Here is a 27437-nt window from a genome sequence, read left to right as displayed (position 1 = left end):
ACTATTCCCACTCAAAATAAAAGCTACACTGGGAAAAGGGTTGGACATTGAGGAGTTAATATTTACTATTTCCACTCCAGCTAAACTACATTGAGGGAAAGTGTTTCACATTAAGGGGCTCAAATGTACTATCTTTACTCACATTTAAGATACATTTGGAAAAGTATTGGACATTGAAGGGGGGGGCTACAATTTACTATTCCCACTCCAATCTAAATGACATTGGAGAAAGTGTTGGGCATTGAGGGGTGGAGATTTACTATTCCTACTCCAATCTAAGCTAGATTGAGGCACTTGTTGGATATTGAGGGGTTAGGGTTTACTATTCCCACTCTAGTCTAAACTACATATCGAAATGTGTTGGACATTGAGGGGTTTACTTTTACTATTCCCACTCCAATCTAAGCTGAACTGGGGAATGTGTTGGACATTGTGGGGTTTACATTTATTATTCTGACGCCGATCTAAGCTACATTTGTAAAGGTGTTAGAAAGTAAGGGGTTTACATTTAACATTAATAGTCCAATCAAAACTACATTGAGGAAAGAGTTTAACATTGAGGGGTTTTGATTTACTATTCATATACTATAGTTAATTCCTGAAAACAATGCAAGTTCTATTTTACCAATCAAATTTAAATATCAAGTAATTTTTTATTTCAGTATTAAAAATTAATATAAAAAAATAAAGGTTCATTTTTTAATATTGCAGTATACCAAATGTAATTTTGAAAACCAAAAAACATTTTTTAGAAACTACCCACATAAAATACCCCAAATAAAAACCAAACACACTTTTTCACTTTTTGTAATTATTTTCATGGGTTAATTATTTTTTATTTAATAAATTACATTAAATATAACTAATTTACATTTAACAATTTTTGTTTTTACCATTTACACATTTAAAAATTACTATCCACCCCAAAACTCTATATGTCACACTAATCCAAAATTAAAAAGAGAACAACACTAATAAAAACGACTATAATTTATACAATTTTTAAAAAGCCAAAAAAATCCTTTTAATTTACACTATTTCTTTTTAAAATATTTCCCATTCTAAACCCCTATTTTCCCCCAAAACACCAAAATGTATCCAAAAAATAAAACATTGCTGAAACAAATTTAATAAATAAAATATAATAATTTAATTATAAAAATATTTCTGATTTAAATTAATTTTTAAAATACTGTTCATACTATACCCTTGTATTTTCTAAGTACCCAAAAGAGAAAATACCTCAATAAGTATAATACTTAATTTTTACAAAATGTTAAAAAAATACTTAAATATTATATTTTTAAAATTGTAAACTAACTTACTTTTAAATACTACCCAACCTAAGGCCTAATAATCCCGAATAGCTACTAAAGAAATAATTAATGTAAATACAAATTTTTAAAAAACATTAAACACAAATAAAACTTTTTTTTCAACTAAACTAAGAAATGTAGAAGCACTCACCAAAACAATATATCTTTTTTAAAGTATTACGCAAGAAATACTATTGCACATTCAACAAATGCATCTAATAATGCAATAAAAAATAAACATTACAACCTTAAAAGATCTAAATAAATATATCAAAACAAACAATATTCCAAACTACAATATATTAAACTTTTACATAATTATACTAATTAAAGAAACAATATACTTACTAATGGTATTACTTACCTTCTAATAAGTATACTCCTGATTTTCTGTCTTCGATGTTTAGTACCATTGGTAATACGACTTTAATATTTAGGGTGCACATCCCCCACCAACCAACTTCAAAGACATCTCCTCTCATCCCCAAATGCTTCTAAAACAAGTTGCATTGAGGAATAAGGTCTGATGCTGGGAGGGTGGGACGTGGACTAGTACGGAGAGGACTACTGTTTTCCATAGTGAAGATTATTTTCCATGATCCCAAACCCATCCTCCTGGCCCCAGTCCTTCCTCTATGAGGAAATACACATGCACAAATGTAATTCCTCAGTGTTCAAATGCACAAAAATTGCAACTCAAGTGAATCAACTTTGATTTAACATTTCACAGAGTCAAACAGAAGATTGCTATTTATTCGTAGTCATCTTCAACAATCCTAAACCAACATTAACAGAATCACTGAGCACTATCGTATAATCCTTCACAAAGTTGGTCTCTGATGACCAAGTTGCAGCTCTGCATGTATCCACTGGGGAGACACTATTAACTTTTGCGCAGGAGGCTGCAACCCCCTGGTAGATCTGCCCTTAACTGTGCGAGGGAGTTGTAAGTCCATGTCTTCATAGGCCTTAGAAATCACTTTCTGAACCCATCTATCCATAGTGTGGGGTAGATGGCTTTTTTTGCAGGGCCAAAGTGTCATGGTTCCACCACCCGCTACTCAACAGGAGGGTCAGCGGTCTAGCTCTTGCGGGTCGACAACGGAAGGCCAAAAGACTCACTTCCGGTTGACCGCGCACAAAAGCCGGGAACTCCGGCAACTGATCGCTTTGAATTCAAGTCATCGCCCTGAAAGGAGAGACGCCACTCCGGAGAAGACGAGTACCAGCCGACGGAAGGACGCGGCAGCAGACAACGACGGTTCAGGTACTGTCTTTCACAAACGGCGCTTCGCCTACAGAAGAACGGCGGTCCTTGCCGTTTCTACTAGTAACTTTGCTTCCACGGCGCACAGACGGAGTGCAGTGGAACGGGGGTTTTCACCCTCATTATAATTTGCGCAGTAGCGCTGGTTTTGTTTATATAATTTTGGTTCACCCGTGCCCCAGTTGGATTGGGCTCTTTATTATTTGCGCAGGAGCGCTGGTTTTGTTTATATCATTTTTTGTCCAAGAGCACTGGAACAGACTAAGGAGGCCAGCTGCTCGCATACCATCGGTACTGGAACAGACTAAGGAGGCCAGCTGCTCGCATACCCTCGTACCAGGTAAACCAGGGCCTCATTCGCACAACACAGGACAGAGGAAGGTGAAGGAACGAGCAGAACGCTAACGGTGTTCCATTCTTTCCCTCACAGCGTGTGTCCAGCGCCTTCTAGACCGTGCATCTATCTGGCTTCCACCCCGGGTACCCCCTTATCCTAGACGGAGCTACACCCCGACTAGGGCAAGGCGGGGAACGGGGTGGTGGTTCTTATCGCCTCTGCAGGAACATCCCACCCAGCTGACGGTAAGTCATAGGGGGGAACTCTGACAGAATTCAAAGCCCACGCAATACGTCCTGCCCGGGCGACATGGGCGACCCTGAGATCACGCTCCAAGACATCGCAGCCATCCTGACGAATATGCAAGCGGAAAACCGCAGTCTACGACAGGACATCACAGCCTTGCAGACGCAGGTGGCGGCGGATCCCGGTACCGGGCCATGGGGTCAGTACCCCACGTCCAGAGTAATGCGGGAAGGCCTGTTACGACCCGCCATGTTTCAACCCAGTGGGTCTCCCTCTGCTCCGTCGCAGGACACCTCCATCCAGGTGATAGCCCCGCATACCGTACAACTGGCCCCTCCTGAACGCTTTTCTGGTGATTGCACAAAGTACAGCGTTTTCATGCACCAGTGCCAGTTGCATTTCATGGCCCGTGCCACCGCTTTCCCTGATGATGCTTCTAAGTTTGCGTTTATCCTCTCTTACATGGGAGGCGATGCATCGCTGTGGTCCATACCCTTGGTCGAGAACGACGACCCGGTGTTATATAATTTGCCAGCCTTTAGAGCCACCATGTGTCGGATGTTCGGCCGCCACACCTTCGTACAAGCGGCGGATAACGAACTCCTAGGACTGAAACAGGGGACCACGGACCTGCTCCACTACGTCACCACCTTCAACAGGCTGGTGATAGACGCCCAATGGCCGGAGTCCAAGAAAGTATCGGTGTTCTATAGGGGGTTGCGGGACGACATGAAGGATCTCGTGTACCAGATCCCGGACCCGCCGGACGACATCGGTTCGTTTATCGATCTAGTGGTGAAACTAAACTTTCGGTTACAAGAACGAAAGACGGATCGACTCAGAGGAGGGGACCCCCGGGTACTGCAGCAAAAGGAGAAGACCACCAACGAGGCAGTATGCAACCCTGGTAGTAACCCTGATACACCTGAACCGATGCAGATTGGAGGGATTCGGGGGGCCCTGCCCAAGGAGGAACGAGAGAAGAGACGACGTCTGAACCAATGCCTGTATTGCGGCAAAAGTGGTCACTTCGTACGGGAGTGCCCCGTGAAACCCTCAAAACCAAGGCCCAAGCGACCATTTGCACTTCCGATAGCTAGAAGAGACTGGTCGGGAAACGAAGAAACCCAGTAAACGGAGGGGTCCGGCTACTGGGTTCATCATCCGTCAGGATACCAACCCCAGGCAACGGCGCTGGTTGCCGTCATTTCGGAGTTGAGGTCACCCTATTAACCCGATCGGGCCACGGATGGCAGGTGACAGCCCTTATCGATTCCGGAGCTACAGGCAATTTTATCGATAACCAGTACATGGCTAGTCTAGGGATGACAGGGGTACCTAAGAAGACGCCGGAGGCGGTGAAGGCTGTGGACGGGACAGACCTTACCTCCGGGCTCATCCGGTTCCAAACCGAACTCCTCGAGATGTCGTTCCAGAACAGCCACACAGAATCCATTACCTTCGATGCCATCGACGCACCGCAATTCCGCCTGATACTGGGGCTTCCATGGTTGACAGCCCATAACCCACGGATCGACTGGGTGTCCAGGGTGGTGCACCTGGATTCGGATAGTTGTTTGTCTTTTTGTTACCCCCGTTCGTGCACTCCCGGCACATCAGGCATACAGGCTCACGTATTGCCCCTTACCAATACGGTCCTATCCGTACATGAAGCGATACCTGAGGAGTATGTGGACCTAGCCGCGGTGTTCGACAAGAAAGGGGCAAACACCTTACCCCCGCATCGCAGCTTCGATTGCAGAATAGACTTGATTCCGGGCTCGAAGCTGCCCTGTAGCCGCATCTACTCGCTCACGGAAAAGGAGAATGAACACCTCCGTATGTATCTGGACGAGTACCTACGCAATGGATTCATCCGCCATTCAAGATCGCCGGTGTCGTCTCCTCTCTTTTTCGTGGCAAAGAAGGAAGGAGACTTAAGAACATGCATCGATTTTAGAGCGATGAATGCCATCACGGTAAAAAACAGGTACCCGTTGCCACTGATCACGAATCTGTTAGAGCAAGTAAAAAACGCCAGCATTTACACCAAGCTGGACCTCCGGGGGGCATACCATCTTGTCAGAGTCCGAAAGGGGGACGAATGGAAGACCGTATTTCGGACCAAATATGGCTTATACGAATACCAGGTCATGCCTTTCGGACTCTGCAACGCCCCGGCGGCTTTCCAGTACTTTATTGACGAGGTACTGAGGGACTTCGTCGACCGGTTCTGTGTCGTCTACATCGACGACATTCTGATATTTTCCGCTACCCGAGATGAACACAGCCAACACGTACGCTCCATTTTGCAACGACTGCTACACCATGGGTTGTACGTTAAGTTGGAGAAGAGCGTCTTCCACACCACAACCGTCGAGTTTCTAGGACATGTCATCACCCCAGAAGGGGTTACCATGGATACGAAGAAGACGGCAGCGATTCAACAGTGGCCATCCCCTACGTCCGTGAAACAGGTACAACGGTTCCTAGGGTTCGCGAACTATTATCGTCGCTTCATCGAAGGGTTTTCTAGAATCGTCACTCCCATCACTCGTCTCCTGGGCAAAGGTGTCCGCTTCAACTGGACCCACGACGCAGAACAAGCCTTCCGAGCCTTGAAGACTCGGTTCTCTACGGCCCCCATCCTGATACATCTGAACCCGGAACGGCTGTTTATAGTGGAGACCGACGCCTCCCAAGACGCCCTGGGCGGGGTGCGGTCCCAAAGAGATACCAAGACGGGCCTGCTACATCCTGTGGCGTTCTACTAAAGGAAACTCCAGCCGGCTGAGCGGAACTACACCGTTTCCGACCGTGAATTACTAGCCATAAAGGCCGCCTTTGAGGAATGGCGCCACCACCTCAAGGACGCGAGACACCCCATAACCATATTCACCGACCACAGGAACCTCCAGTTCCTCCGTTCAGCAAGGGCCCTGACCGCCCGACAGCTACGGTGGACCTTGTTCTTCAACGAGTATGAGTTTCACATCACCTACCGTCCTGGTAAAAACAACGCCAAAGCGGATGCCCTGTCGCGGCTCACGGAAACCGAAGAAACCACGCCTGTTGACATTCCTACCCCGATCATCCCGAACCGTTGTTTTCTGGGACTGGTCCTGTCTTCGGGTTTCTTATCCCAGCTGCACGACGATCTACAACAGAAGGCCGCCTCGTCATGGATAGAGGAGCATGAAGGGCTCACCGCTGCGGATGGGTTTCTCTACCAGGGGGACCGGTACTTCCTGCCTCTACCGAACCTCCAACAAAAGGCCCTGTACATGTGTCATGACCACCCTCTGGCCATTCACCCTGGCCGACAGAAGACGAAAGACTTGTTGTCCCGACATTTCTGGTGGCCCACTCTCGACGCCGATGTACACGCCTACATCGCGCGATGTGCAGTCTGCGCTCAGGGAAAAGGATCATCACAACCCTCGGTGGGGTTGTTGCAACCTATTCCGGTACCGCCGTACCCTTGGCATACCATATCCATGGATTTTGTGGTGGAACTACCCAGAACGAAATCTGGATACACCACCATCCTCACCATCTCTCCAAGATGGCCCATTTTGTCCCGTTGGAGAAGCTACCCTCGGCGGCTACCTTAGCTGGGATTGTCCTGCGCAACGTGATACGTCTGCATGGCGTTCCATCGGTGGTGATTACAGATAGGGGCTCCCAGTTCGTGTCTCAATTCTGGAATGAGGTGTGCCGCCTCCTGCACATGGAAGTGCGCTTATCCACGGCATACCACCCGCAAACCGACGGACAGGCCGAGAGGACCAACCAGACCATGGAACAGTACCTCCGCTGTTTGCTCCTGTCCGTGGAGAACGACTGGTCTGAGGTCCTCTGGCTGGTGGAATTCGCCTATAATAACAGCAGACATTCCGCAATCGGCATGTCCCCGTTCTTTTGTCTCCAGGGTCGGCATCCCAGAACGGCCCCTTGGGAGGACCCGTTCGCCAGTCCTTTGCCCACTGTTCAGGCGTATCATGGATTCCTTTGCGACCTGTGGCAACGGGCCAGGTTTGAGCTGGCTAAAGCGAAAGAATCATACAAACTGTTCGCGGACCGGCACAGACGAGCCGAGCCCCAGTTCAAGGAGGGTGACAGGGTGTGGGTTTCCCTACAACACATCAATACTCATGGTTCCAAGAAACTGTTGCCCCGGTTTATGGGGCCCTATGTCATTGCCAAGGTGATCAACCGGGTTGCCATGAAGGTGTCGCTGCCACCTCACTTGAAGTGCCATCCGGTTTTTCACGTTTCTCACCTGCGGGCTGCTCACCCGGATTGTGTTACCTCCGCTCCTCCTCCTCCTGTTCTTCGTGGTGACCACATCGAGTTCGAGGTCCGGGCCATTCTTATGTCCCGTAGGACTCGGGCCGGCTTTTCTACCTGGTGGACTGGAGGGGTTATGGTCCGGAGGAAAGGTCGTGGGAGCCTCTGTCGCATGTCCGCCACGCCTCCCGGCTGGTTCGGGCCTTTCACTTGGGTCATCCTAACTGTCCTCGGCCGGCCACCCTGGTGTGATCCGCCGGCTGCCGGGTGGGGGTCCTGTTTGGTGGTGGGTGCTGTCATGGTTCCGCCACCCGCTACTCAACAGGAGGGTCAGCGGTCTAGCTCTTGCGGGTCGACAACGGAAGGCCAAAAGACTCACTTCCGGTTGACCGCGCACAAAAGCCGGGAACTCCGGCAACTGATCGCTTTGAATTCAAGTCATCGCCCTGAAAGGAGAGACGCCACTCCGGAGAAGACGAGTACCAGCCGACGGAAGGACGCGGCAGCAGACAACGACGGTTCAGGTACTGTCTTTCACAAACGGCGCTTCGCCTACAGAAGAACGGCGGTCCTTGCCGTTTCTACTAGTAACTTTGCTTCCACGGCGCACAGACGGAGTGCAGTGGAACGGGGGTTTTCACCCTCATTATAATTTGCGCAGTAGCGCTGGTTTTGTTTATATAATTTTGGTTCACCCGTGCCCCAGTTGGATTGGGCTCTTTATTATTTGCGCAGGAGCGCTGGTTTTGTTTATATCATTTTTTGTCCAAGAGCACTGGAACAGACTAAGGAGGCCAGCTGCTCGCATACCATCGGTACTGGAACAGACTAAGGAGGCCAGCTGCTCGCATACCCTCGTACCAGGTAAACCAGGGCCTCATTCGCACGACACAGGACAGAGGAAGGTGAAGGAACGAGCAGAACGCTAACGGTGTTCCATTCTTTCCCTCACAGCGTGTGTCCAGCGCCTTCTAGACCGTGCATCTATCTGGCTTCCACCCCGGGTACCCCCTTATCCTAGACGGAGCTACACCCCGACTAGGGCAAGGCGGGGAACGGGGTGGTGGTTCTTATCGCCTCTGCAGGAACATCCCACCCAGCTGACGGTAAGTCGTAGGGGGGAACTCTGACACAAAGCTACAAAAGGAGTATTGGATTTTATTATATCGTCTGTTTTTGGAAGGACTACCTCTTGGTCTGTGAAAATGGACTTTATCTAAGTACAAAACTTTGGATTAGGTTTAAAACCACCGTAACTGGAAAAGTTCCAATAATGGGAAATAAGGCTAAGAGGGCGCCTAACTCTTTTAATCTTTTGCTGACATAATTGCCACCAAAAAGGCTACCTTGACAGTTAGCCACTGAATAGAGGCCGATTCCAATGGTTTAAAAAGAGGCTTCTAACGCCTAACACCGCTGGCCACTCCGAAGAGGGGAATTCAGGAGACAAAATTGGCCTTTTAATTCTGAACCCTTTAATCAGGTACTCAACCAAGGACAAGATCTTAAGAAGATCTAAAAATTATCGAACCACACCTTAAATAGCAGCTCAATGTGAAGACAATGCCGAAGGTGATAAGCCTTTATCAAAACTTTCCTGTAGGAACTGTAATATTCTCAAAGGATCACTAGTTGCTGCGCTACAGTTGTTAAGACAACACCATTTTTCAAAAAGACCCCAGTGATTTGAATATGATAGTTTGATGGAAGTTTTTTTCTAGATTGCGGTATGGCATTCAGCACCTCTCTTGAGCAGCCTAGGGCCCTGCAGACTCCTCCTCTTAACTTCTAAGCCAATACCTTTAGGACCTGAAGTGTGGAGAAAGTAAGTAAAGGGTAACGGATTGGAGGTGGATGTATCGGAAAAATTAGCTTCTTCTGTACCACTGGTTGAGACAGAAAATGAAACCATGTCCTACTTGGCCATAGGGAGCAAACAAGATGACTACCACATTCTCCTTCCAAATCTTCCCTAGCACCCTGTGTAAGAGATGAACGGGAGGAAAGATACCTGAAGAACAGAGTATCCATCTTCCAAGCTCTGGAGTCCCTGATGGCTAAGCAGATGGTCTGTAGAAACGCATTGCTCAGAGAAGCAAAGAGGTCTAAACAAGGAAGACCAAAGCTCTCCACCACTAGATTGAAGGCTTCCAGACTCAGTTGGAAACTTACCATCGAGGGCATGGTCCTGTGTAAGGAATCGGTTTGAAGTTTTTCTTGCTGCAATGTACATCACTAGCCATGAAAAATGTTGATTCTCTGCGCAAAGACCTATCTTGTAATAGAGAACCCTCAATGAATATTCTGTGGTTTCCCCTTGGCAGTAGATCAAGCTCTTGGCCAACTGGTTGTCCATCTTGACTACTACCACCATCTGATGAATCTGAGGGGCAAAGTATTGGAGAACTTTCCCGATAGCCGCCAAATCTCTGTAGTTGGAGGATTGGACTACTTCCACAGTAGACTATTCTTCTTTCACTACTTCCTCTACCAGGATCATCTCCCAGCCCCACTGGCTGGCATCAGTTGTAATTATCAATGGGACAGGAGGGAGAAGTGGCACCCCTTACTGTAAATTTCCCACCCCCAAACACCATGTTAGTTCCTAGGCTAGAGGCTGAGACACTGGAACTAAAGTCTTGTACGTGTGAGTTACTGGACACCAATGAGATAGGAGGTGATTGATTAATAGCTTCAGATGAAGTTGAGCTCAAGAGACTACTGCTGCTGTGGTTGCCATAAGCCCTTGTACTTTTAGAAACATCCTCATGGATGCCTCTGGACAGCCTAAGAGATGTCTTATTGTGTTCTGTAATTTCTGAATCCTTGTTTCTGGAAGAAAAGCCATTTCTTCCACTGTATTGAGTAGAATCCAGATAATTAACCTCTGTTGGGATGGAACCTGTTGGAAATTTGTAAGGCTCAGAAGGACACCCATCAGGGTGAGGCAGTTGCGCATGCTTTCTTCTTTGGATGCTACCTTTGGAAGAGACGAGTAGAAAATTAAGTAGTCGTCCATATATGGTAACATTTGGATACCTTCCAAATGTAATGAGACTCAGGAGCCAATATCTTCATGAACACACATGGTGAAGTTGTCAGGCTAAATGGAAGATCCTTGAATTCGAAGTAGTTCACAGCTACAGCAAAACAAACCCGAGGCTGGCTTGCACAATGGATGGGTACATGAAAATTCGCTCCTTGGAGATCTTGCGCCATTATTAGATCTTCTTTTGCCACAGTTGCAATCACCTCCCAAAGGGACATTATTCTGAAGAGAGCCTTTTGGACATGGCGGTTCAACACTTTTAAGTCCATCGCTAGATGGTAAGAACCATGTGCTGTTGGAACAAGGAACAAGATTGAATAGAAACCTTGGTTTCTCACAAGCATCAAGACCTCCGATGTTGCTCTCTTCATAGCAAAGATTCCACATCTCTCAGGAGATACTCCTTTTTTGTCACAGTGTTTGGTATGGGAATTTGTTGAAAAAATGGTTGGGGCTGATCTGTTAACTCTATAGAATAGATATTTTTACCAACTGACAGCACCCACTTGTCGTTGATTTGGCTTTTCCACCTGCCGTAAAAGTTCCTTAGCCTTGCTCTATCCTTGTACTCTTGATAGTCAGGACTTTTGACCTGAATTTTGGGGTGTTTGTGTTCACACAGGTCCCAGGACTGTGGGCTCGGCCGTAACAGGGATGTGACTTAGTGATGCTTGGGCTGCCTTTTTCTGAAAAAAAGGATTTTCTTCATGCGAAAGTTCTAAATGATTGAAGAATCATCATTTCCTCTGCAAGCATTGAGACCAAATCATTGAGTTCATTTCCAAACACGTTTTAGCTTGTAAAACGAAGCTTCTGCATGACGACTGTCTGCGAAGGGTCCAGTTTCCACAACTTTAAATGAACTGACATCCTAACAGCCACTGAGGCTCCTGCTATTGTTGATGCTGACGAGAATTCAAAGGTAGTGTCTGACAAAAACTTTGCTTACAGTTCTATATTCCCTGGTATGGCCGTAGAATCTTCTCATTCAGGCAATCAAAGAGGGCCTTAAACTTTTTTAGTAGGGTCTGAGCTGCATCGGCAGCCTAGGAACTGGTTTCAATTGCAAAATGTCTTGTTGTGAAAACTCATTTCAAGAAACTCTTTACCTTCTTTACACTTGGACCAGGTGACAAAACTTCTTCAGAGGCTGGGGAAGATGGTAAACCCATACTGGAGAGGTAACTTGGAAATCTGAGGAAATCCTGTATCACATTTCTCCAAGGAATATCTCTTATTAAGGAACCACTGACCTAAACACATCCTTATTCTCTTTAAGGACCATATTCTTTAGAGTATCATAAAATGGCAGTTGGTTTGCATCATGTCTCCCATATTGCACAAATAATTCTTTTTTGAACTAGAATGAAGTATTAAACCCCAGCACCTTTCAAATATAAACAAGTACATGCTGAAAATGAACCCCTTGCACGTATTTCACTTTGGGGATAGATTCTTGCTCATCATTACTAGTGTCCATTGGCTGTTTCTGGGCCACAGTTTCACTCAACGCAAAGGAAACCCCTCTTGTATAATAGCCTGGAGGTCCGTTCTGGATAAGGTCACCAATTCACCCTCCTTCTCCTCCTCTGTCTCCTCGTCCTCCTGCTCCTCTGTATATGGTGCCTTTTTTTAGTTGGTTTGCCTTGCTGCATGGCTGCAAGCTGCCCTTGTGAAATAGATTTGCTCCAATAATCAGCTACTTCCTGGAACAAGGTAAAATCTCATCTTTTGAGATTTTGTCCCTTTAGAAAATCCCCTTGAGGTGCTATGCCGAACTGTTATTTATTGAGCTCTCTTCATCGACAATAACACTAAAGAGCCATCTGCCCCACTGCGGGTGAGATAAAACGGTAAATGTTGGTTGCTGCTTCGCATGGAAAAAGACCACGTCCTAAACTTACACATGGACATGGAAACCTAGAACAGGGCGCCTCAGCAACATACCTTCTAGCAATAGACGCGCTCGGAATGCAATAGTAAAAACAAACATCCCACACTGTCTAGAAATAATGTTTTTACTTTTCATTAAACCTCAAACAAGTCTCAGACACATGCAAAAATCATTTGGGGATTAGAGGAGGGAAATGGGTCATAGGGGGTGTGTTTTTACATGGACATAGTAAAAACACTTTCTATTAACTTTTCTGGATGAGGATGCATCCCTGCTCATAGTGCAAGAACTGTGATGGGTTTTGGGATAGTGACAATTCATTATTAGCTCCAACTAGTTTGAGAATGAAGGATAAACCATGTGATTCCTTTGACACCTCAATGTAGATGAGCTCTCTTGATTTAAGGGACATACATATCATTAGTACAGCAGGAGCATTGGTATCATGGTCTCGGGGCGAGAGGCACTTACTAAACCTTAGTAAGGTCGTTTTTCCTACAAACCTGTGGGGGTAAGGTGGCTGAATTTCTTTGCTTGCATTAAGGTCCATGATACCCTCGCTATGCCAATGCTAGTGTTCCTATGGAGGCACAAATACTCTGGACAACTTAGTGCTTGCAGTGGCCAAAAAGACAGCAGCAACTGTACCAAAATATGGTTCATATTATTTAAAAAAAATATATAAACATAAAATAAAAACATCTTTGTGTAAGGTTTCTGTTTCAATATCTTCATATAATTCTGTCGATACTTGTTACAGTGAAGCAGATGGCAAGTAAGTAGAATGCAAACAAAGCCTATGCACACGCTACAGTATCAATTAGAAGTTCAGTAGGCAGGCCAAATCAATAGTGTTGGAAAAGACTCTGTAAGTCTAAAAGCCGGTCTTAACAGCAACCCGGCATGGCATCGGAAGAGCTGTAATAAAACTCTCCGAATATCACCTCGTGATTCTTGGGATTCAAACGGGTGTCGTCTGATTAACTGCGTCCTATTAGTAGAAGGCTAGTCAGGAGAGGTCACACGAAGCAAAATAAAGAGGTCAGAATAAGCCTTAGAAGTCTGTCATTCTTTGAGCGAGTACGCTGCGATCACAATCAGAGCCTCTTCGGGAAGGTGTAGATACCGGAAGCTTCTGGTATCTACACGTTCCCGAGGAGGCTCTGCCTACCGACCGGCCGGGCTGGAATTATCATCAGCATTTAGGTTCAAGCTTTCTTTGCTCATACGACAGCCCTGAAGAAGTCCAGGGTCACTACCCTTTGGACGAAACACGTGTTGGCTGGACATCTTGAATTAAAACAAGAAGAACACCTTACAAGATTTCAGTTGCCTGAATCTTTTTACATATTTGAACTTCTAATTGATACTGTAGCGTGTGCATAGGCTTTGTTTGCATTTGTCAGGACCTCGGTCCGTATTTAGGGGGTTTTAGTGGTTTTCCCTCACCTTGTGCACCGCAAAGATTATTGTATTATTCACTCTAACGATACTCAGCGTGCACAATCAAATTTCCTATGTTTAGTAAACTGCCACCTAGGCTAAAAGTAAGTAGAATGGTCCGACAGGAAACAAACCCCCAGCAGACAACTTTCAATAAACTGTTTTAGAACCAGAAAGATAGTTCCTTTTCTTCTATCTGATCCAATAACAATTGCATTTCAACTACTTTTCATCAGCTGACTTGAACTCCAGTCATTGTGTACAAGGATTTTCTGTTTTGATGAAAGATAGGCTAATTGACAGGCACAGAACCCTTTTGGGATTTGCCACAAGTTCACTCAGGGAATCTGGTATGGCTGAGGGGGCAGTGCTAGTTGCCGTCATGCACAGCCAATTAGTTTTTGCTTTGGAAAGAGTCCATCCATTGTCCGCCCACTGCCATCGCAGGAAGACACGGTCAGGCTGTGTTGATTGTGCTATAGAAAGATGATGTCTGAACTGGAAAACCTCTGTTTGATAGATCTTGACTTTTCGGCTGATCCCTGTGTCTGTACTGGTTTGAGCTGTCTTAGCCATGGTGCTATATGGCGTGGTGCTAACAGAGGGTGGCTGTTTCTGCCAGCAAGCAACAGATGTGTGAACTGGTTGTGTAATCTTGGTTTGAGCTATCTTTGCCACAGCGCCACTGCAGCGGTTTGCTGACACAGAGTAAATGTGCCAAGGTAGAGATGTGTGAACCTTGATCCATGGAACAGCCTTGTGGAATCATGGATTTTTAAGGACAAGCATGCTCAGCTTGCTTAGCTCTTCATGAGCTGGTTAAGGGGATCATGCACTGAGCACAATCAATGCAATGAGTCAAATAAGTATTGGCATACCCAAGCTGTAGACCTTGGCAGAAGCGGCCGATCAGGAACAAGTGGAGAAGTTGATCCCAGGGGTGAGTGATTTCTTAACTGCATGGGGCTGGGCATTGGGGGGAAGAGTTTGACTCTTAACAGGCTCTCTTCCCCTCAGAATCTGGGTGTGGCTTGCTGGGGGTAAGATATAACTTGTGTAATACATATTTATATCCTTTGCATTTTACAGAGTATAGCTACAGTCCATTATGTTTGTTCTGAACTTTCTTTACTTCTTTACGACTCTGCAGTTCTACAGTTTGGACCATGTAGCTATATGAATTCATATACTCTAGGAAGATCTCCTTGGAAAGCTAAAGGCTATTCAGAGAATCAGCAAAATACATGTTTAGGTCTCCCTGGTCATGTTGCTCAAAAAAAGATATCAGACTTACTGCACAAATTATGAGCTCATTGTGTTTGGAAATGGAACAGATAGCTGGGAATTCTTCCATCAATATTCCTGCTGATTCGCCTTTAGGGGGGAGAAACATTACTGGAAATTAGATGGTCCTTTCTGCTTCCTTGACTTTAAAAAAACTAGCGATGTAAATTGCAGCCTCAGGCAGAAACACACATTGAAACCTCCTAATTCAATCAAACATACAGAGCTCTTTTCTTTAGGCCCTGCTAGACAAAGCTACCCTTTGTTTAATTTGTGTAACATTCAGATGCTATCCCTAAATCATCATTGGATAAAGAAGGAGATAGCTATACTTGGATATCACAGTATTGGTTGATTGTCGAAGGAAAGAGTTTAGGGGCATGCTTCACTCCTAATTTGGCTGGGATTCAAGCAAGTCTTTTCAACATTCAAAACTCAGTTCTGTACAAAGGTCGCTTTCAGATTTTTTCTTCAGTACCTGAACTCACGAACTGCTTAAAGAAGTGCATATGAACTTAAAGTGATTTTGTAGTGCTGTAACCTTGAGTTAGTGTATAACCAAGTTAATGTTGGATCCGATGTGCATTAAATGTAATTTAAGTATGATATGGTAAAGAGTACTAATGGATTAAGTTGTTACAAGGGACAGAGGGTTGGAGGGGATCCCTTCTTTCCTTCTTAAGTGGAGCTCAAGGTGCTATAACATGGCACTGATCAAATTTGGGATTCAGGGTAGCTGAAGGGATATGACAGCCAATTCCCTTTCAGAGTTGCGCATTAGAGGGTGGGTTCGGCATCGGTGAATGTGTTGGTAGGGAAGGGAGGTTACAGGGGGTGTGTAAAAAAGATGGTAGTATTGTGGATAATATTTTCAACGATTTGAAGAGGTATATAGCTGACAAAATGCAATTTTCTTTTAGGTGTTATTAGACTCTATTATGGTCATCTCTTTTAATATCAATGGCTTATCTAGTAAGTATGAATACTGTGTCACTGTCAAACAGTTGAAAAACTTTAAATCCAAGTTTAAATGTTTGACAATAGTCTTATCTTAAATGGTAGGCAGCCTTTCCGCTAAGGTGGGACCGCCATGGAATAGCATGCGGAGAATGTCTCCGGGGGCCCATTGCGGGCCCCCAATGTGTTGGGTTGGTGTGGGTGCACTGGGGGTACCGTCCCTGTACCAGGTGGTAGCACTGTGCAGTGCCTGCCACGCAGTGCAGTGACATGCATGACATGCTCCTGGCAGCAGCAACAGCCGCAATGTTAATGCCTGCGATCGTACCGCCGCTGTCGGATTTCCACTGCAGAGCATACTAATCGGACTGGCGGTTATGCCGCGGTCCATGTGGGCGGTCTTTTTCCGCTACTATGGCGGTCGGGCTGCATTTCCGACCGCCATCCTAATAGACCCCTTAGTTTGGAATGTAGAATTTCGGATTGCCATCAATGTTTGTCATTGGCTGATGGTGGGACTTTGAGTTTACATTTACCTGTTAAAATAATTGAACAATGGAATTGTTTGGGGTTTAAATCAATAGCAGATGTCATTATAAATGATGTATAGAGCACCTGCTACGAGGTTAATTTGCAGGGTCATGAGTGTAGGCTGGAGTCCAGTTTAGCTTTGCTCATATCATGACATTTCTGATAGATTACTATCCAGCTCTTGGTGATTTTACTCATTGGTAATTAACATTTCTTTTTAAATATAAATTACTAGGAGTTGGTGGCTGGTATACAATTCTTCATCAGAAGATACAAAACCAAGTTCTTCCTATCTTTTAATCTGAAATTCAAACAGCAACCAATTGTAAGATTTCCTGTAAACATTGGTCAGAGATGTGGCTTTATGGCTATAAATCTTTTAGAGCTGACAATTTTCAGAGAAGGGAATTATTTTCTATCTGGAATGTTATGTTATACACCACAGTTTCTGCATAAATGATTCCTGATGTTTCATATCAATGATTTAGGTTTAATACAGCTTCACTGGGTGATTGGGATCATACCTTTTTTTCTTGCCTGGCTCTGAACATTGTTTTGGTTCAAATATTTAAGTATATTAGTCAACGACTCTTGAAAAGGGTTTTTCCACACCCCTGCACAGTACTCTTTGGTTATTCAACAATCAGTAGTGTCTTATCAAAGATGGAAACAGAAATACTTTCATATTGATCTGTATTACATGGTTGTTGATTTTTCAACATTGGAAAAGTGTCCTTCTTTAAGTAAATGGCAGGCCGAAATGCAAAGGGTTAGAATGTTATGTTCGAACATTTTTATGCTAGGAGAATCAATCAACTGAGGAAATTCGAACAGTATGGCACTTTTTGCCAATAGATTTGGAGGCCTACTCTTGAGATATTTGCATCATGGTAATTTATTTGAAAATTGTGTTAATTATGAAACGCATATTCTCCTTTTGAGGAAGTGAATTCATATTTTAATCAGCCATATTTATAATATGTATTAAAAGGTCTTAATTCTAATATTGGTGACTTCTTGATGCCACCTATTAAAAAGAAAATAACAAGATTTTTTCTTCAGGGGGCATCTCGAATGTGTGCAATATGAGGACAAACAGAGACACTAGACCCAAATTGGGGACGTACATCCCCCATAACCTTCTAATGACCTCAAAATATGTGTTGTATTGCAACATAACATTAATTACTAGAGGTACCTGCTGCCACTCTGTTTCTGTAAACCCACAATCTGCCTAGTCACACATGATAGTAGAACCATAGCACCACCCAACCCCACACACTTCACAGACACAGAAAACGTATGTTTACCCTACCTTCTACCTCCAGCCACAAGCTGAAGTACAATTACCCAAGTATTTATGACGCTCTTCTTAGCATCAAACGTTTTGCCCCCACTGAGGCCAGGGGTTGCAAAGGAAGTGCCAGCAAGGTAGAGGTCACAGCTGCAACCCCTGACTACCTCCAAATGACCACCATGCCTTGAGAGGGCGACTACCTACCCCAAATAATAATCTACTTATAACAATGAGTATCATGAGCCATGTGTCAGTGCTAGTAAAGATCACCGGCTGCCAATAGCTTTTCCTTTCTTAGTGCTCTGCTATGATTATTAATTTATGAAAAGACCACGGTTCACTGAAAGCTGGCGCTGCTGGTGAGAGTATACTGTTTCACCGTTTAATATAGTGATCAAGTACTGGGTGGAATATCACACATCTTGACAACTGCTTGGAAGCTTGACAGTTGTGGAAGGCAAATCCACCATCTGAGAGCTAACAAACTACCAAACAACTGAATATTTGCTCTAACACCAACTCCCTCACTTCACAACTTCAAGATTTGGCCTTCTTTCGTTGTGATCTTCCCTATGGTGCGTGTCAGTTGCAAAATTCAAGTGTTTGTGCTCAAGAGCAACTTTCATCACCACCTACGTATTAAAAACGGACTGAAGAGAGCCAAATGCCAAAATTCTGCTGCTAACTAAGAAACATTTTCATTCATTTTCTATTAAATCATTTATGAACGTTTGGCTACATTGGCATGTAAGCGCCATCGCGATTGGCAAACATATTCAACAGAATCAACAATAAAAACACCAAAGCTGCAGAGGGTGGAAAACATATTAAACAGAACTAACAATAAAAAAAGATAAAAGCATAAAAAGTGAACCTAACCAATAAAAAATACAAGCACCAAAAGCAACAGCAAGTACCAACATTTTCATAAAATACTTCTTCATGGATACAGCCATTCCTGTAAACTGGGGTGATTGAACTATGCCATGTACGCATGTCAGTTCAAACAAGGCCACAAAGCCACGTCGATGAAATTAGCACATCATGCTGCTACATCACCGACTCAGAACCAAGCCATGATCCAACACTAACCCTTTAGAAATCTTCATTATGCATCAAAAACAGATGCATATTCAAGTGAGGCTCCCTAACTTATAAAGCCTTGCACCCAAATGCATCAAAATACCTCTTCACCAAGAACTGTTATCAGGAGGCTCTTGCACACTATGTATCAAAACGTATCTAGGTCTGGAAGTCAGAGTTTCAAAAACAAACACAAGCTCAATCAATTTGGAGAACCCTACCTGACGGACTCCGCCAAGACCTTCTAATACCCTCTCCAGTAAGTAAATTAAAGGAATCCTCTTTAAGCATGTCCTTACAACTATGACTTGATCCTACACACCTGCCTTAAATATGACAATATTGTAGACCCTCCTCCTCTTTTACTGTTTACTGTTGCCACTAAGACACCCCTATACAAAGGTGACTCCTCTATGATAAATTGTGCCTACAGGCATGTATGATACTACTGGGCCCCTAGTTGCTTCTAGTGAAAGCCAGGGGTATACACTTCTCGTTTTCACTATTGTCTTGCATCTCTTCCGTTGTGAACAGTTCCCACAATAAATAAATAGTATATGTAATAAATAAATACATAAGTTGTGAGTACTTACCACTCCTTCCAGGTGGCTTTGGTCAAGAATGATCCAAAATGTCAGCCATGTCAGTCTGGATGTCCTTCCCTGCCATTACTTGTGAAAGGTAGGAATGAGATGTGAATTGGAGACTGAATACGTTTGTTGAATGGGTGTCTTTTCATTACAGATGTAATTTTTTTTATTGTACCGTTTGCAATGCAGTGCTGTATGTGTAAAACCTTGTTTAATGTTGGGCACCCAGGCTGGCAGTTTGAGAGTTAAGAATGAGTGAAGATGGCATGGCTGAGAGCTGAGGTACCTTTACTTCCACCCCTGCCAGCACTTGTGCAAGGTGGAAATGTGGTGTGATTGTGAGAAGGCATAAGTATGTGGTTGAACGTCTTTCATGCTAAATATAACATACACACATGTGCACACATGCACTGTGTGTATGTACTTTGTATATTTTGTAGTCCAGAATTTGCTTTAACTAAAGTTGATAACCCCACTGGCAACTTTCCAAGGCCACCTGCCTCCACCTCTGACTGAATCAAAAGGAGGAACACAGTGATGGGCGAAAATACGGTGTTGGAGTAGAGGTGAACATGATGACTCTGCCATTCACAATCTGTCACCACTTGTTAGGCTTGACATCCTTGGTGTGGTTTTCCAAAACTTGTTTTTGCCTCCACGTTCTGTTTGCTGGATTCATTTTTTGTTGGCTTTAGGACATTGTGCACTTTACCACTGCTAACCAGGATTAAAGTGTGTGTGCTCTGTCCTTCAAACATGACAACATTGGCTTTCACCTAATTGGCACATTTAAATTACTTTTAAGTCTCTTTTAGATGGTACTACATGGACACAGGGCCTGTAAATTAAACGCTACTAGTGAGCCTGCAGCTCTCATTGTGCCACCTACTAGAGTAGCACTTCTAAAAATGTCTTAGGTCTAGCAGTGCATCCTGTAGTGCAGGTTAAACCTGTCATTTTGACCTGGCAAAATATACCTTTTGTCAGGCCAAACCTTCCTTTTTTAAAACTTACAAGTCACCCCTAAGGTAGTCCCTAAAGGCTCACAGAACAGGGTACATCGTATTTAAATATCAGGATATGTGTACTTACGTTTTACATGTCCTCACAGTGAAAAACTCCTAAAGTTGTTTTTCACCATTGTAAGGCCTATCTCTCCCATTGAGTAACACTGGGTTACATTCCTACATTTAATAAGTGCTAACGTTCAGGAGGAGACAGAGATAAACTGTTTACACTCAAATAAACTGTAATTTAAAATACTCCTTAATGGAAAAGTCGGATTTTAGGTCACAATTCTGAAAATGCCATTGGCATTTTACTGTCCTAACCATCTGTTCCTTCTGTCAGAGTCTTGGGGCACATGACTGTGAATGGCCCTGCTGTTGGGGTATGTGTATACCTTACAGACAGTGACACAAAGGAGGTAAGGTGAGGATGAGATGGACCATCCTGATAGGATGATTGGGGAAGGTTGCACCCATTCCCACTTACCCTTTAAAGGTCTTTACCTCCTACACACACAAAGGACCCTGACACTAGACCTGCTATGCCTTTTGTCACTCCCAGACAGGAAACAACCTTTACAAATGAAGTGTTACAACGGATGCCATTACAACACATGTTGCTACAACACAAAAGTCTTGTTGCAGGGGGTAGAAGGTGTTGGAGTTAACTCCAACATCTTCCCTACTGTTGCACACACTGGAGTTGGAATAGTAAATTATACTATTCCAACTTCCAGCACACCCCCGACAGCAAGTCGAGCTAAAGGTGTGCGTTGTAACAGCATGCGTTGTAATGGCATGCGTTGTAACGTCATCCAACCCTGCCAGACAGTTTGGAGCCTTGTCTGGGGAAGTTGAATAACTTTCCAGAACCAGATGTCGGGGTAGGACAGGGTGTCACCCAACACAGAGGCTGGTATCAGTTATAAATAATGGACCTCCAGAGCCACTCATCAGAACACTACTCAACATGTAGAAGTTACAAAAATAAGGACTGCCCTGCTGCCAGATGACTGCCCTGCTGCTTGAAGGACTGCCCTGCTGGTGGAGACTGAGGTATGGCCCTGCTTGCTTTTGTCCCAGGCTACCCAGAGTGACTCCAGGGCTCAGATGGCTGACCGCCTGTGTGAGTTATAGGAACACAGCAAGCCCCTGCAACTGCCCCGCTGAATGCTGCAATTGAACCTGCCTGGAACTGCAACTGGACCTGCCTGAGCCCTGCTGCTGACCTCTGCTCGAGCAGATCCTCATCCCCAAGAGGTGGCCCTAGCTCCTGGACCCTTGACTTGCATCAGTGGGAGCTCCTCCTGAAAGAAAAGATGAAAATCCTGAAGTTTGTGCTCCTCACAAATGGGTCCATTGGCGCTGAAGCCCTTCCGGCTGTGACGACCACCGATACGAAGCTTCATTGAACTCTCCTCTTCATGCAGACAGCTGTTCACGGAAACTGGCAATGTGAAAACCTGCACTTTGTGCTACAACACCGACAGCCTGCGATGAGCGCCAACACAAAGCAACAGCAATGACCATCCCCGACGACCGATCTGCACTTCACGCTACAATGACCATCCTACGAGACGCTCAGCCTCCTTCTAGCAACCTCCTCCAACGCAAACGGAACTCTTCGTGCCAGCCTTAGAAAGTAAGTCCTAAACGGGACTAACCTGGTCTTTGTGTCTGGCTCGTGCTCCAGTGCAGTAGGACTGAACCTGTGACTTTCCCCTGGTCTAGCGTGACCAGATGACGAAATGTAAAATACTGAAGGTGAAGATCAACAATTTACACTTGCTTTAAAGTTTAGAAGTTGGAAGGTCACAGCTGGAAAACAGTATATTTTTTGTGTGAATACTAACAACCTTATTACGTGTGGCCTCCTAATTCCAGTTGGTCTGCAAAGAGCAGTTACTAGCTCCATCGGACATATGAGATCTGCGGAAACACCTCAGATCTCTTAAGTTACACAGAGATAAACTTGCACTTTCTCTTAAGTTTAAAATTGTTTGTTACTCACAAAGGTATTTTACTAGTAGTATCTTTACAACTGCGGAGCGATAAGAAAGTTCTATCTTTATATGTGCAGAGACTTCTTAGTCGTAACTATACTACAGGTAAATGCCTTTGTGAATAGCAAACAATCGTAAACATACACAAAAGTGTATATTTACATTTGTGAATCAGGCCCTGAGATTTTGGAAGCTAAAAGCAGCTTAAATCTCAGAGTGAAAATTCAGCAGAAAATGAGAAATTACTGGTAGGACTCGTACTGGGGAATTACCAATTCCGCCCGGTATTGCTAGCTCCGGGAATAGGAAAAATCTGGCCCATATACCAGGCCACTCATAATGAGGGTCTAAGTGTAAATTCCACAAATGTATAGGAAATATTTAATTTATGAGCAGTTATCCACCACAATATGACTTGATTCCACTGTATTTCAATAAAAAGTTAATCTAAAACCAGCACTAGAGAAGGCTCTCACTAAGAGGTTAAAAGAGTTATGGCTATGCAGCAGCCAAGAACATGTGTAGCATAGTGCAGGGAAATGGCAACATGGGATGTATATTGTTGGCCTACTGAGGATCTAGGACTTACCCCGGTACATGTGGTGTGAAAGTGCCTCAATACTGAGATATTTCTCTTATAAGGAGCTAAGTGTTCAGCTATGTACCTTGATAAACGTATTGTCGCAATGTTTTTGGTCAATATTGTTTAGAGCACGAACCTGTCTCAAAGGCTTTGGAGCGCTTTACAACAGAACCAGACAACTTTAAACATGTTTTTTTTTAGGCATATGGAGGTTGGGTGATTTGCCCAGAGTCACATGATGTCGAGACGAGTCCATGGTTCCTCGTGTTTCAAGGTCAGCAGCTCTAGGCAACAGGGCACATCTCCTCCCCAATTGCTCAGGTCCCTTTTCCAACATGCTTTATATGTTGAACAATTACTTGTTGGTCTGCTCATTCCTTCTACTCTCTCTCTGTAAGGTTGTTTTTAATCGATGATTATTCAAGCCTACACAACATTCATCCACATATGAGTCTGAAAATTGATTCACGCGCCTGCCTCATTTACTCTCCATCACTTCACCCACACTCTGAACACCCTCAGCCATGCACTGCACTCCCCCAGTCATGCACTGCACACTCAGTCATGCACTGCACACCCTCAGTCATGCACTGCACACTCTCAATCATGAACTGAATACCCTCAGCCATGCACTGCATACCCTTAGCCATGCACTGCACACCCTCAGTCATGCACTGCACACTCTCAATCATGCACTGAATACCCTCAGCCATGCACTGCACACCCTTAGCCATGCACTGCACACCCTCAGCCATGCACTGCTCGCTCTCAGTCATGCACTGTACACCCTCAGCCATGCCCTGCACACCCTCAGTGTGCACTGGACTCCCTCAGTCATGCACTGCACACTGAGTCATGCACTGCACACTCCCAGTCATGCACTGCACACCCTCAGCCATGCACTGCACACCCTCAGTCATGTGCTGTACACTCTCAGTGATGCACTGTACTCCCTAAGTCATGCACTGTACACCCTCAGCCATGCACTGTACACCCTCAGCCATGCACTGCATACCCTCAGTCGTGCACTGAACACCCTCAGTCATGCACTGCACTCCCTTAGTCATGCACTGCACACTGAGTTATGCACTGCACACTCAGTCACGCACTGCACAATCTCAGTCGTGCACTGTACACACAGCCATGCATGGCACACTCAGTCATACACTGCACACTCTCAGTCATGCACTGCACACCCTCGGTCAGGCACTGCACACTCTCAATCATGCACTGCCCATTCTCAGTCATATTTTTTTATCCCCTTTAACCCAATTGGGAACTTCTTTGCCTGCTGTTTGCCCCCTCATTCGTCCCTTCCTCCGTGCTAACCAAGCACTCTCGCTCAAAAAGTCATGATTGTATACTATAAGCCAATTTTGTGTTGCTTAGACCTATTTGTGCTTCGAATACGACCATGTAAAACACCAAAAATAATACCAGGCGGAAATAGGCAAAGCCAATAGGTCTGAAGTTAATGTGCTAACACATGTAAACACAGGCATGCACAAATACTGTTTACACTTTAAAGCTAGATCTATTAGCTTTGCCAATTCTGAGGAAGAAAGTAGCAAAAATTATAGTTTTCTATGTCGAATGCACATAGGGGATAAAACATTGAGTCTGATGACTGAGTGCAACTTTTGGATACAAACAACACACACGTTCATGCAGTGTAATGAAAGCACTTCATAGAAGGCGGAATGATCAACTAATGACCAATAGTCGGAGGTGAGAGGGCGGAGCTAAACCCCACTCCATGCTTATTAAAATAAATTGGTAATGATAGGTCTGCAGACCATATAGCTGTCAAGGCAGACCTAAAACGAAAAATAATTAATGTTCATTAAAGAACTGTACATAGTGTTTAAATCCATTCTGTTTTTCAGAGCTGTCAGAGGGCTTACTCACTGTAATGCTACCAAAATTATTGCCGTCAAAAGGATAAAATGTTAACTTGGCTGAACTTCGGACTGGTAGCATGCAAGCACCTCTTCCCGCTTGGCATTCTTGTCTAGAAGAAAATGGATCTCATGTAAAACATGGAATTTGCCGATTGATTGCAAAGAGACATGTGAATAGACCACACCATGTTCAACATTCACCACCGTGGCAACTGTCATTGGAATTACGGTTACATAGCGCCTACTTACCCCTCATGAGGTGTTCAAGTGCTTTACACCGGGCAGAACGCTGCTCCAGAACCCACAAAGCGTGAGTAGGGGTGTAAAGCAAGCCCCTGCAGCCCCTACAGCGCAGGGGCACTTCAACCTTTCAGGGTCCCCCAACCCTTCGGGGAGCCCTCCTTCAGCCAAAAGCCAATGCATATCTGTGTGCAGGGCCGACTTTAGCACTGGTGGCGGCGGCGCCCGCTGCGACAATCATTTTTGGCACCCTCCCCCCACGAACTCCTTCTCAGATTCCCTCACAACCACCAGGCAAAAGTACCCCTTTTTTTGTAATGCATTGATACTATCTCTGTCCTGGGCGAGTTATCTTTTAGCAGGGGACTCTTTCTTTCCTAAACCAGTCCACTGAGCTATCAATATAAGATACACATCTGTGATCTGCATGGTACGAGTTCTGTGCATCAGGCATATTAACCCTTTGCGCTACTTTATGGAGAGTCAAAACCGCAACTAGACAAAACTCTGATGTTTTACGCTCTAGCAGGAACATTAACCGCAAGAGTTATCTTGACAGTTTGACCGCTGCCTGAATGCTGGACAAAAACTCTGCTGCAGGTGTTTTTAAATCGGTAGTTATTGCTAAACACAGGGCCCCCCTCCCTCCCCCTTCAAGGTCAGTGCCTCTTCCCCAGGTCAGTGCACAGTGCAGCCCACCAGTCGCACTGCCCTGGCTGTGAAATATGCATGGCTTTATGTGGAATGAAAAAACGGGGGGGTCTCTCAAAGGGGTGTGGCTGATATCTTTAGGGGCTAAAATGCGTAAGCTAAAAATCTGAGTTTAGCATAGTGTGCCGCCCCACTGGTATTTTGCTGCTTCTGTCATTGCATCAAGATATATAATACAAGTAACATTACGCCTACACCAAGCCAGAACTATTGGCTTTGTCAATGGTTGATAGTTGCATAAGAGAAATAAGCCACAACTATGGCTTCGTTGTATGGCATATGAAATGCTTCAGTTCTGACATGATGAGACTAAAAGAACTGTAAGGAATCTCTCATGAATTACATCAAAGGCAGTGAACGATGGTACTGCTGCAGAGTTAAAACTATTTCTCCCCCTAGGGGTGATGGCAAAAATGGACAGCCCGATAGTTACGCGTCTCAGCACCTGCTTTTCAGAACTGCTGGTGCTGAGTACCGGCAAGACCCAGCCCACTTAAAGCCCTGGAGAAATGGGTCACTATGGGTCACCTGCTCTTATTCTGCAGGGGGTCCACGTCGCTGTGTTGCGCCACTGATTGCAGGTAATTTTGTAGACAGTCGGCAGTCGTTTACCTTTTACGTTATAAGTAAGACGATTGTAAATTCTCCTACGCATGACTTACTTTGTTATCTCACATATTCTCCAAAGGGAACGCTTCTTACGCTCAGCTATGTTTGCGACCTCAGATTTCTGGTCTCGAGGATGAAAACAGAAAAGTCCAACCGATGTGGTCTGCTGAAACAACTAAACCTCGCCGAACAGAAAATACCGTTTTAACAAGAAGCGAAAAGACGCGAGTCTCATCAAAAATCAATGTCATGCATTCGAAAAGATGAAAAAAATCTTTCGCACCTACTCCTGAAATTGACTGTCCTAAGATAGTCCATCACTCTTCTCCGCCCACTGTTTTACTTGCAGCAGTCCGGAAATAAAATGCCGATACAATTGGAAAGTGGAAACAATATTGCTGACAAGCGCTAATAGATTCCGGTTTCATATTTTCGGGCTTAAAACAAGGAATTGCATTCTGTAAAAATCCAACAGGATAAAATACATGCCTCCACATTTACATAATCAAATAAAAGATTCAGCAGCAGAGACACCCATCTCGGCAGGAAGCTTTCTGTCTTTGTGGAAAGGTTTCTTCTTCAAGATGGCTGCCGCCTCCAACTGCACATATTAAGCGGGGCCTATGCAGGCTTTGCTGGGACCTATTAGTCTCATCTGATTATAGAGGGTTTCTCATCAAATCGCAAAGGCAGAGTGCCATGGTCCAAGGCTTGATTCAATAATAAGAAAAAATAACAGATTCGGTGATTTGCCCCAGTTTTCAGCTCCTGTCTCTCTCTTCATGGACTGCGGCAATCA

The sequence above is a fragment of the Triturus cristatus genome, chromosome 5_2 (assembly GCF_964204655.1).
Source record: "Triturus cristatus chromosome 5_2, aTriCri1.1, whole genome shotgun sequence".
NCBI lineage: Eukaryota > Metazoa > Chordata > Amphibia > Caudata > Salamandridae > Triturus > Triturus cristatus.
Note: the sequence above shows the minus strand (reverse complement) of the source record.